General features: G+C 30.2%; 1 long non-coding RNA gene across 1 annotated transcript; it reads right to left on the reverse strand.

The window, feature by feature from the left end:
* Positions 1 to 8,272: 8,272 nt before the first annotated feature.
* LOC148626444 (uncharacterized) lies at positions 8,273 to 10,334 on the reverse strand. The gene is made up of 3 exons (XR_015920210.1): positions 10,239 to 10,334; positions 9,201 to 9,341; positions 8,273 to 8,780 (listed from the first exon to the last, which is right to left on the reverse strand). It is a non-coding gene; the product is annotated as an uncharacterized LOC148626444 (long non-coding RNA).
* Positions 10,335 to 10,671: the final 337 nt, after the last annotated feature.

Consider the following 10,671-nt stretch of genomic DNA (forward strand, 5'->3'; position numbering starts at 1 on the left):
GTATAATAATCTGTCTTTTCCAAACAACCACTGGTTTCATTTATAAAATACAATGTCCGGTGTTTTAAAGCGTACAAGTTTTTTTTAATTTCTTTACTTATATTGTAATTTTTCTTAAATAGATTGATATACCTTAGATTTCAGACATGAAATTGAAAATATATATATAAACTTTATTACGATAATGTAGTACGGACGTTGCGAATATCAAACACACTGGTGATTATTTACACGGTTGTCTTAATCCTGTCAAAATACTTATTACATAACCATTGCTTATTTGTTAAGTAACTGAACTACTTTCAAAAATATTTTATCAATAAATCGAATAAATCAATAGAATGGAGTAGAAACCGTGGTATTTCAATCAAATTTAATGGTCTATTTAAACAATACATCTAACGAGGGATTACAACTCTATTAAATGATATTCAAGGAAAATTGATATTGTATAAATTTTAGCAATGGCAAAATGAAGTGACATAGTTTTGAAGGTCATGAACAAGACAATAACATAAACTAGAAAATCATGTTTTGCTTACAAAAAAATTTGCAAGCCTCCTGTGAAGTTAAAGATTGTAACATGAAAAGAAGACACTCTGAATTAAAATTGAGTTCTTTGATTTTTTACTATAAGAACTGTACAAGCTCTAATTAAAGAAATAACTGCTTCATATTTTACATTTGGTAACATATTGAACTGCAAACGACTTTGAAAGGGTTGTTGAAACTATGCTTGTTCTTGTATTACTTTATCGACGCAAATATAAATGGTTATCATTTCGTCGTTTAAATAAGACGCCTTTACAAAATCACTCTCTGTTTTAATTAAATGAAAGACCAATGTGTCGTTGTAGTCGAAAAATGTAAAATGACTTGTCACCGATATTTATATGGCATATATTTTTTCTATCATGTGCCTGCTGTCTGCTTTTTTAATTTTGTTATTATTATTATTATTATTATTATTATTATTATTATTATTATTATTATTATTATTTCAATATCATTATCATTATTTCAATATCATTATCATTATCATTATGTTCATCATTTTATCATTATTATTATTAGTAGTAGTAGTAGTAATATTTTGCATGTTTCAATTTAACAATCTTTATTTTTTAAAACCATTTTTCAAAGAGCATTATTTCACTTACCATTATTAGACCTTTTTTATGACAAGCTGAATGGTCGTCTGAAATGTCTTTTAAGAAGTAAAAAAAATAAACTGGAAATACACGTGATGTCCTGGTGCTTTACAATTGTTCATTGAGTTCTTGTATAGGTTGCAAGGTGAACAATCAGATGAAAATCAATTCAAGTACGTAACTCACATAAGCTTTTAAAGAGACGGTTTGTTAAAGTTCGGGTTTTCCTGTTCTTATCACAAGAGTCCTGCGTGGAATACATTATATATATATATAAGGTGATTCAGCAAATGCAAGTTATACAACACCTATGATGTAAGATCAAATAGAAAAAAAGTTTCAAAGTATAAATCAATTAATCAAATTCAACACCATACAGTGAACTATAGTTGTACGACCTTGTTCTGTTTCGAATATCCAGAATTTTATTGCACGATTCCAGTAAATCTTTATTGCTGTCTATGTATTGCTTGTATTTTCTTTTTTTTTAATTATTTATCAATTTCTAGGTCATTTTACTTGTCTTTATTTACTTCCTGGTTCTTGACTGATGAACTGTTTAATTTGCTGTGAAATGTGAATTTGAATCATACCGAGGTTATTTACAAAACACTTGGTTTAATTGTTTAAGTATTTAATAACTCATAAAACTTGCAGTAAAAAATATGTAGTCCATGGAAAAACTTGCTTTACCCTTTTGGAAAGTTGTATTTATTATTAACTATTTAAGGAACTAAATGAAGATTTGTTTAATTCCAAACAAATACTCCGATTTAGACTATTGTTATCAATGTGTATGATTGAGGAAAGTAGTACATTTACAATGCAAGTATCAAAACAAAACAATAGCTATTGGAACGTCACAGGTTTACGACTATTATTGCTATATAAGTGGTAACTACGATTCTAGTGAGAACAATCATGGCAACACCGATTTAGTATTTAAAGTTACCATCGTTGACAAGAATGTCATGACCGAAATGTTGACGCTCTAGTTTAAGTAGCGTGAGGTTATTTATTTAGGCGGTGAGTTTCATTATTTTTTTTTATTTATTTTAAAATAAAAGTAATATGAATGTCAATATACACTTAAATGAATGGAAATTAATTTATATCTGAAGAAATATCCCAGTGGTAAAAAACGAAACAAATGCATTTCGATCAATAACAATATTTGGAATGTTTTAGACTACAAAACAACCAACAACGCCAAACTACGTAAAACGCACATTTTCTGGTATCACCCTGGAGCAATAAAACAAAATCAATCGGGGGAAATTTAGTACGATTTCGTATAAAATTCAGACACTGCATATGGTACAGGTTATTCATGATGATGTCCATCGAATAAACGAGGTTTTTTCAGTCTTAAGATTTTGACGTAAAAATAGTCTTTCCTGTAATTAGATTTGTACTTTCAAAAACATACATTCATCTCACACTGAAATTAACCAAATCAAAGCACATTAAGAACGATAGTTCTTGCAAAGAGTAACCAAAGGAACCAAGGTTATAGTGGTAATAAAAAAAAATGTGATCCAGGTACTAAGACCAGACATGGAAAACACAAATACATCACAAAGAACATAAAGTAAAGCATAGTGTTTATATTGTAAGTTGAACAATATGTTTTTTGCGTGGTTGTATAATGTTAGGAGTGAATGTAACAGATGATGATCCTCAGATGGTCAATTATTAGACATAAAGTGGACAAATTAACGAAAATTTAAAGCAAAACCCAAACCGTTCCAACTGTTAATATCCACTAAGGGAATTGCTTATGGATATATCACCAACATAAGTCCAATGTAGAAAATACTTGTATATGGTTTAAAAACCTACTAGTATATTTCCACTATTTTATTTCATGTTCTTCTACACCCTAATAACATAAATATAAAAGAAATGATCAATACTTTATCGTAATTATTAAAGTTATTTTATTGCATGTTAGAATATTTTTTTTTAATAAATCTCTTATAACTAAAATTTACTGGTGAAGTCAAGTAATTTTGCATAATTAAATAGAGCGGTGCAAACAAAATCACATGTGACGTCAACAAAATGTAAATAAATACAATGTATGGTTGCAAGGTGTATTCAACGGGTCAAAGTTTTCCTTTCCTCGTTTGCCTTCCCAGGACTTGACTTTTTTAGCAACTCGGCGAGTGTTTCTAGAAAAGTGGAGGACGCTTACCCTACCTGTGCACCTTATCCGTGCGCCCAGTTTTAGTAGAGTCCGAGTTACTCATTGCTTTTTTACTTTGTATGTATAATTTTAGTTACTTTATGTTCTTTGTTGTGTATGTCTATTTTCTATGTCTGGTGTTTGTCACTGGATTACGTTCTTTTGATTACCGCTATAACCTTGGTTCCCTTGATTACTCTTTAATATTCGACTATTATATGAAAATATCGTACTTTTCAACACCATCTGCTTGTTTAAAATAATGTTTCCTCTCAACTGGTCGATATATATCGTCGACGACCCAAGAGAGATTCGTTAAAAGGCATTTTTAACACGCCACTTTATCAAAGTGTGATTTGAAAAAAAAGATACATGCGTTTAAAAATGATTAGATAAATAATTAACATTACACGTATTCTTCCCATCACAAAGAGTGACCAAGGGAACCAAGATTCTAGGGGAAATCAAAGGAATGTTATCCAAGGACAAATTATAGACAGAGAGAACAGCCATAAAATACCAAAGAATAAAAATAACTAAAATAATACATACAAAGTAATAAAAGTAAATGAGCAATTCGGATTCTACTAAAAAAAACTGGGAGCATGGACCTAGTGTACCGGTAGGGTAAGCGCTCTCTGCTTTTTTATAAACACCTGCAAAGTTGCTCATAAAAAGTTATGTCCGGGGTAGACGAAAGAGAAAAAAGAAAACTATAACACATTGACCAAATTAGTTTTTATGGTGCAGATGGATACACTGTAACGATTTATAACACTTTAACATAACACTTTTTTAGAAGCCTTATTGAAAGACGTCTAGCACGGTTCACAAGTATGTATACTTACAGCAAGCTCTGGCAAAACGTATAAATTGTGATATAAAAACTCTATATGCAGGTGCTGAATGGATGTTGCGATAGACAAAATGAAAGTGACAATACGGTATGAAAAGTCATCGACTTTGTCGTATAGTTTGGTCAACCATTTTCTTTTACCAGCTATATCTTAGTGTAGGTCAAGGATGATTTGAAAGTGTCTGTAGTTTCATTTTTCTCAAGTTTTTTAGGGTAGTCGCGACGTATAAAATTCCAGAAACTATACTTGTTTGACGATAATACGTCATGTTTAAAAATGAAACTGAGAACAAAATATAGCTAAGCGATGTTCCTTCCTTTAGATCAGATCAGCTTTAAAGTCAGCCTTATAAGAGAGAAGGAACAATGAAATACACTGGTAGGTTTGTTGCGTTGGACCATATCCGTTCTATTTTCTACTCTTTCTGTTCGGTTATCAACTCAACTCTCTGTGTGCGTTAATTCTTTCATTACAAATTAATCGACATACCCTTTCTCTTCTTCATATTTTTTTTATTTTTACTTAAGCGTGTAAAGGAAAAATTCCCTTTATTATTTTACCTACTATGTAAGATTAAATGCTTTCATCAGCAATCACAGTTCGATTACATACAGCGAGTTAAGATTTCAAGGTTTATGAATCACTGTCTATTTGTACTATTTTCCTAATTCGATCAAAAAGTAATTCAGATAATAGAGAGGTGTAATATTACAAAATATAATTTTCCTATACATCTTCAAATACATTTCGTAATACATCTGAATGTTTTTGAGCGTGATTTTATACATAAAGGATTTTAAGGGCTTTCTCAATTAAGATTTCTGAATGATATATTTTTCTAAGTACATATATGCATGTATTCCTTATAAATATTTGCGTACCTATGATGTGCTAATCTAGAAGCAAATTATTGACAGGGCAAAGCTACACGACTTGGATACCATGCATGAAGAAAAAACGACTTTGAAGAATTGAAAATATAATTTTATATGATATGGGTCGATAAATAAATGAGGAACTGGTGACTATCTGACTTAATGCTGTACAAATATGTAACCTGCAATTGTCGTCAAATGTATCAAATCAAATTTAGTTCTGTATCTGTGTACATGTGCATTTTATCTTGTAATTATTTATGACATGCCCATACTTATCAAAGATAGCTATGAAACCGTGGAGTACCATGCATTTAGTGCAACAATATAAACCCGTTCGGTGGATCCCCATTGGGATAACTTATAATCACACAAATCATTTCTTTATTCAAATTTTGAAATATTTCATGTTGGTGAGGATGTCGTCATTTTGACATAGTCACTGTATAAATTTTCGTAAATTCGCATATTAAATTTCCTTGTCAGGAGAATTATCTTTATATCAATATTCACTGTATTGCAATTGCTTTTTGTTGATTTATTGTCAAATACATACATAAGACAAGTATTAGCTTTCCAAAAAAAGCTGGTCGTCTCTTAAATGGTTTAATATACTTTAAACAGTATGACATTAAGCTGCATATAAACCCTCTTGATGCATAGTAAATAAAATGTTTGATAGGGATGACAACTTTTTGTATTTTACCTTGTGATAAGAATGCATTAAACTTTTTTTTAAAGTGCACTACATCATTAAATCATGCAAATTTAGCGTTTAACGTTCTACAGCAAATCCAGTACCCTTGGAATGTAGTGACAGATAATGGTGATATTGTCATTCGTTATTATTTTCCTTGCTAGCTTTCAATAACAACGAGCGTGAGTTGGTTCTCATTTTGAGTGTGAATTCTGGATGTTCGTTTGTTGTTTTATTTCACTTTTCTCTTAAATAAAAGGGGGTTATTTATTGTCTTTTTAACTAATTTAACACCACCGCATACATGCGCCGTCTACAATGAGCACTCATGAAATGTTGGTCATTTTTACGTCCATGCATCGTTATTTAATTTTTAGTTGATATTGAAGAAATGTTATTGTTGTGTTGCCGTAGATTTTATAACGGATGTTGCTAGGGGTTTATCAATGCTTACTTACTTAAATTACTTAAAATCTACTGAGATTTGTTGAAGATAATTTGTTGACCTCTGCAACAATTTTTAGTTGTTAGGTTATTCGCTGGTGCATTTATGGCATTTCAGCATGTCCACGAATAAAGTTAACTTTAAAAAAAAATCAGATATCTCTTATCTTTTTTGAATACAGTGATGGTTAAACTTTAATCGTAACATTTATTTTATTAATTATTTAATATAAAATAAATCTTAAGTGACAATGTGACGTTACAATAGTCTAAAATCTGACAGATAAGATATAGTTAAATCAGTTCAAATATTGTGTATTATCATAGGTACCCACCAAAAACGTAATACATAAGTTATATTGCAGCTGTTTATTATCAGTCTGTTAACATGCTCAATAACAGAGGTACAAAAAGCATGTATCATGACCAGCAACGTTACAGTAATGAAGCCACGATCAGAACTAGGGATAGTATATACATGACCAAGGGAAAAAACTAAACAGGTGATCCCAATTACATGAATAAACATAGAAATTAATGAATAAATCAACAACGCAAACTTAAATCTGTCAGTACAAACCAGGTGTACAGTAAGCCGATATCTTACTTGCGTAACCAAACATTGCCTTGGTTTCTAGATAATGTTAACAGGAGATCGTACATGTGCCATTTTTCTATTAGACAATATATTACGTCGGTGTAATAATAGGCAACAATTGTTTTTGTTTTTGTTTTGTTTTGTTTTTGTGTGTTTTGTTTTGTGTGTTTTGTTTTGTTTTGCATTTTTTGTTTGTTTGTTTGTTGTTTTTTGTTTTGTTTGTTCTTTTGGTTTGTTTTGTTTGTTTTTTTCTGTTTTGTTTGTTCTGTTTGTTTGTTTTGTTTGTTTTTTGTTTGTTTTTTTTTCATTTATTGTCGAAAGTAACTTCATTTACTAATATAACTACGAAAATATTACTTTTTAACAGTGAGAAACAGCATCATTATAGTTCTATATTACGACCTTAAATATTTGTTATAACTTCTTATGATTTTACATGTTTATGTCGAAATATAAAAATCATAAACTACATCATTTATATTACTAATTATATCGATTTCCACAGGAACAAGATTTTTGTCTGCATTTCTCACAAAATGCGAGAGATTCTACATCATCATCTTGTAATCAATGTCACTTTACAATGACTTGTTAGATTTTTAATTCCAAAATTTGTTGATTTGTGGTATCTTCTTGTTTCAAATTTTAGACTTGACAGCCTGTAAGGAAACCATGATAAGAGATTTGACAATTCATACTTCAACTAATAGTCCTTTGTAATAACAACAGCTGTCGAGTATGAAACCGTTAACAATTCTTTTCTCCTAATTTTGAATTTTATATCGTTCAAGATGAATTTGTGGATCATTGTTGTGTATTCATCTGCACCATGAAAACTTATTTGTTCAAAATGTCATAGTTTTCCTTTCTTTCCTTGTTTGTCTACCCCGGATTTGACTATTTTATGAGCAGCTCGATGGGTTTTCATGAAAAGCAGAAGACGCTTACCCTACCGGTACAACTAGTCCATGCTCCCAGTTTTTAGTAGAGTTCAAGCTCATTCACTTTCGTTACTTTGTATGTATTATTTTGGTTACTTTTGGTTTTTTGTTGATTTAGTATGTTTTCAATTTCTGGTCTTTTTTAACAAACAGGTTCTAGGTTCCAAAAGATCCTTTCTTACATAAAACGGATGTACACTCTTAATCACTAGTCTTGGCGATGAATATATGCTTTTGTAAGATGACATATTGGTCAGATAACAACAGGTAAGAACAGGCTCAGTTTAGAAAAGATACGCCAAAGAGGTGTGTATTTGTGTGTGTTTGGGGGGTGACGTTTTGTTTTGTTTGTACTTGTTTTTGTTCTTATTTGTTGCTTTTAATGTCCGTCAAGGTCACCTCTTTTTGTGACAGTTATACATGATGCGAACAAAAACTGCATTTTTAATGTAAGAAGAAACAAATGGATTCAATACTTATTAAATATGACAAAAACTGAAACATTATTTTTTTTTCTCGCGTCTAGTGCTAAACGCACAATGCCAATCACTCTTTTATTGTAGCAACTTTTTATTTTACTTTATCATTATCCGCATCTTTCAAACAGTGTTCTTTACTTAAAACAGTAACGCAAGATAAATTTAAATTGCATTCCTTTTAACCTTGTGTTCCCTAAGCAAAAACATTTGAGAAAAAAATACAATTTCACAGTACACGAAAATGTCCATTTGTATGCAAGATATTTCTTTAAAAAATGAATTTCTATCATAATTTATAACATATGTAAAACCAACATTAATATCAATGAATTTTTACATGCAACTATGCAGTATTGGAACCCCTCCTTGTGGTGGTGCATTCTGCAATTTTCCTAGATAATCACATCCAAATAATTCTGAATTCTACTTTGTTCTTTTACTATGTGGCATAAGATGAACTGTTGAATGGTCTGATCTATTATACATATTGTATAATACCGGATTTTTGAAGAATTGTCCATGCTCATGCCTCGCACAAAACGTCGGCTTCCTTAAACAAATAAGGCAAGTAGAATGTATATAAGGCTGTAACGCATTTATTTATATATTGGGTAATTTTATTCTATTTTATTCTTTTCACAGTATGATATCGCAGTCAATAAGTTCGTGTTATATATTTTTTTCAGGACCATTATTCTCATCAATATAATTGCAACAAAAACCCTATAGCATTGAAAATAATATGTTTTCGTAGCATTATAAGTTTGCGTTTCCTACGATGTTTAATATAAATATGAAATCAGAAATTAGACGCAAGAATGAGAAAATTGACGATGACATGGGAATTAGGTAAATGAGGACCAGATAATATGGCAAATGAAAATTGGGAAAGAATAAGAGCTGCATTGAAATTATTCTGAGAGTCATTTTGGCAAACTGCGTTTATAACAATTGAACAATACATTCTCACCAAGTACATTAGACAGATTATTTGATGTCATTAAATTTTGTACGCGGTGCTTATCACTATGCATAGCCTTTCTATGTTCGAAAACTGTCCGTTTCCTTAGCACTACCTCCTTTTTCATCTTAGATGAATTTTGCGATAATCCTGAAATAATTAACATCAACATGAATAAAATACAAAGTCAAACAAAACAAATAATATATATCGTATCATCAATAAATAGTTTTATTGACGATACGCCATGACAATGATAAAACCACATAGTCGTATCACTTTATTGACAGAACTATTCTAAAAATGCAAAAAGTTATCATCAGTCTATAATTAAAAAGTTAATAAACATGATAAAATTGTACAAATACCCTTTAAGGTAATTCAGACCATTAAAAACACCAATGAATATTCCTAAGACTGTAAAACTAAAAAAAACACGAATAATGTTTTAGTATTCTCTCATCAATTAAGTACCATTTTATGTTTACAATCTTGGAATGCAATATAGTGTTCTGTTTCTCTGTAAAACTTTGTTTTGCATTTTTTTTTCTTGAAAAAGAGCGAATAACTGGCCGTTCTTTTACAAAACGTGTTATACCATTTTGCGTTGATTATGTGCCAACGATATGTCCCCATGCACCCAGGAAGTGTACGTTTGTATTTGTGCATTTGTTCATACATGTACAATTAAAATTAAGAACATAAACTCAAAGTATATACAGCTATATCGACCTGTAATAATGCAATTGATAAAACCATATCTTTAGATTTTGTTATTTTCACTGAGTCATATATTATATTTTTGGCATTATTAAAATTGTTTCGAAATGAAAGAGATCATAATGTTATGCAGTTTCTCCATCCTACAAACCGATGGGAAAGAAAACATTGCAGTAACGAGAACACTGTAATTGTATTATACATGTTATAATGGTAGTTGCATGCAAACATTTCAATTGTATATTCCTCATTAAAATGCGTTATGACGATTGTGTACATTTTTATGCGATACTACTTAAACATATTCACCCGATTAAGTGTACATACTGTTTTTCTTCTTTTTCAATATTTCGTACTCCTAAATCTACAAAATTAGTTCACGTTTTTCTTTTTTATAGTTTGATTAAAATACAGAGCCCATAGCTTTGACAAGAGTATTTATAGAATAAACTATATGTATAACACAGTTTAAGTGGTTTTAAATTTCGTTTCCTTTTATTTTTTATACGTTTTCGTTTTTACGTCCTTATTTACAAGTGACATATAGTTAGTCACAGTCATAATGTAACGGACCAAATACATACATATGAGTTCTTGACGATGTAATCTTTTTAATTATTAGTTACAGTTTTCACGTGGTAAATTAGCTTTCTTGTACTCAGTGCGTCTATTGTTTTTTTTATGGAATTTCAGACATAATTTAATGTAAAATAGTAAAGTAACTGTAGGACGACCATTATAAGATAGACTTATAAAAGAA

Source organism: Perna viridis, chromosome 2 (assembly GCF_037379345.1).
Source record: "Perna viridis isolate PV_CMFRI_1.1 ecotype Kerala chromosome 2, ASM3737934v1, whole genome shotgun sequence".
NCBI classification, from domain to species: Eukaryota; Metazoa; Mollusca; class Bivalvia; order Mytilida; family Mytilidae; genus Perna; species Perna viridis.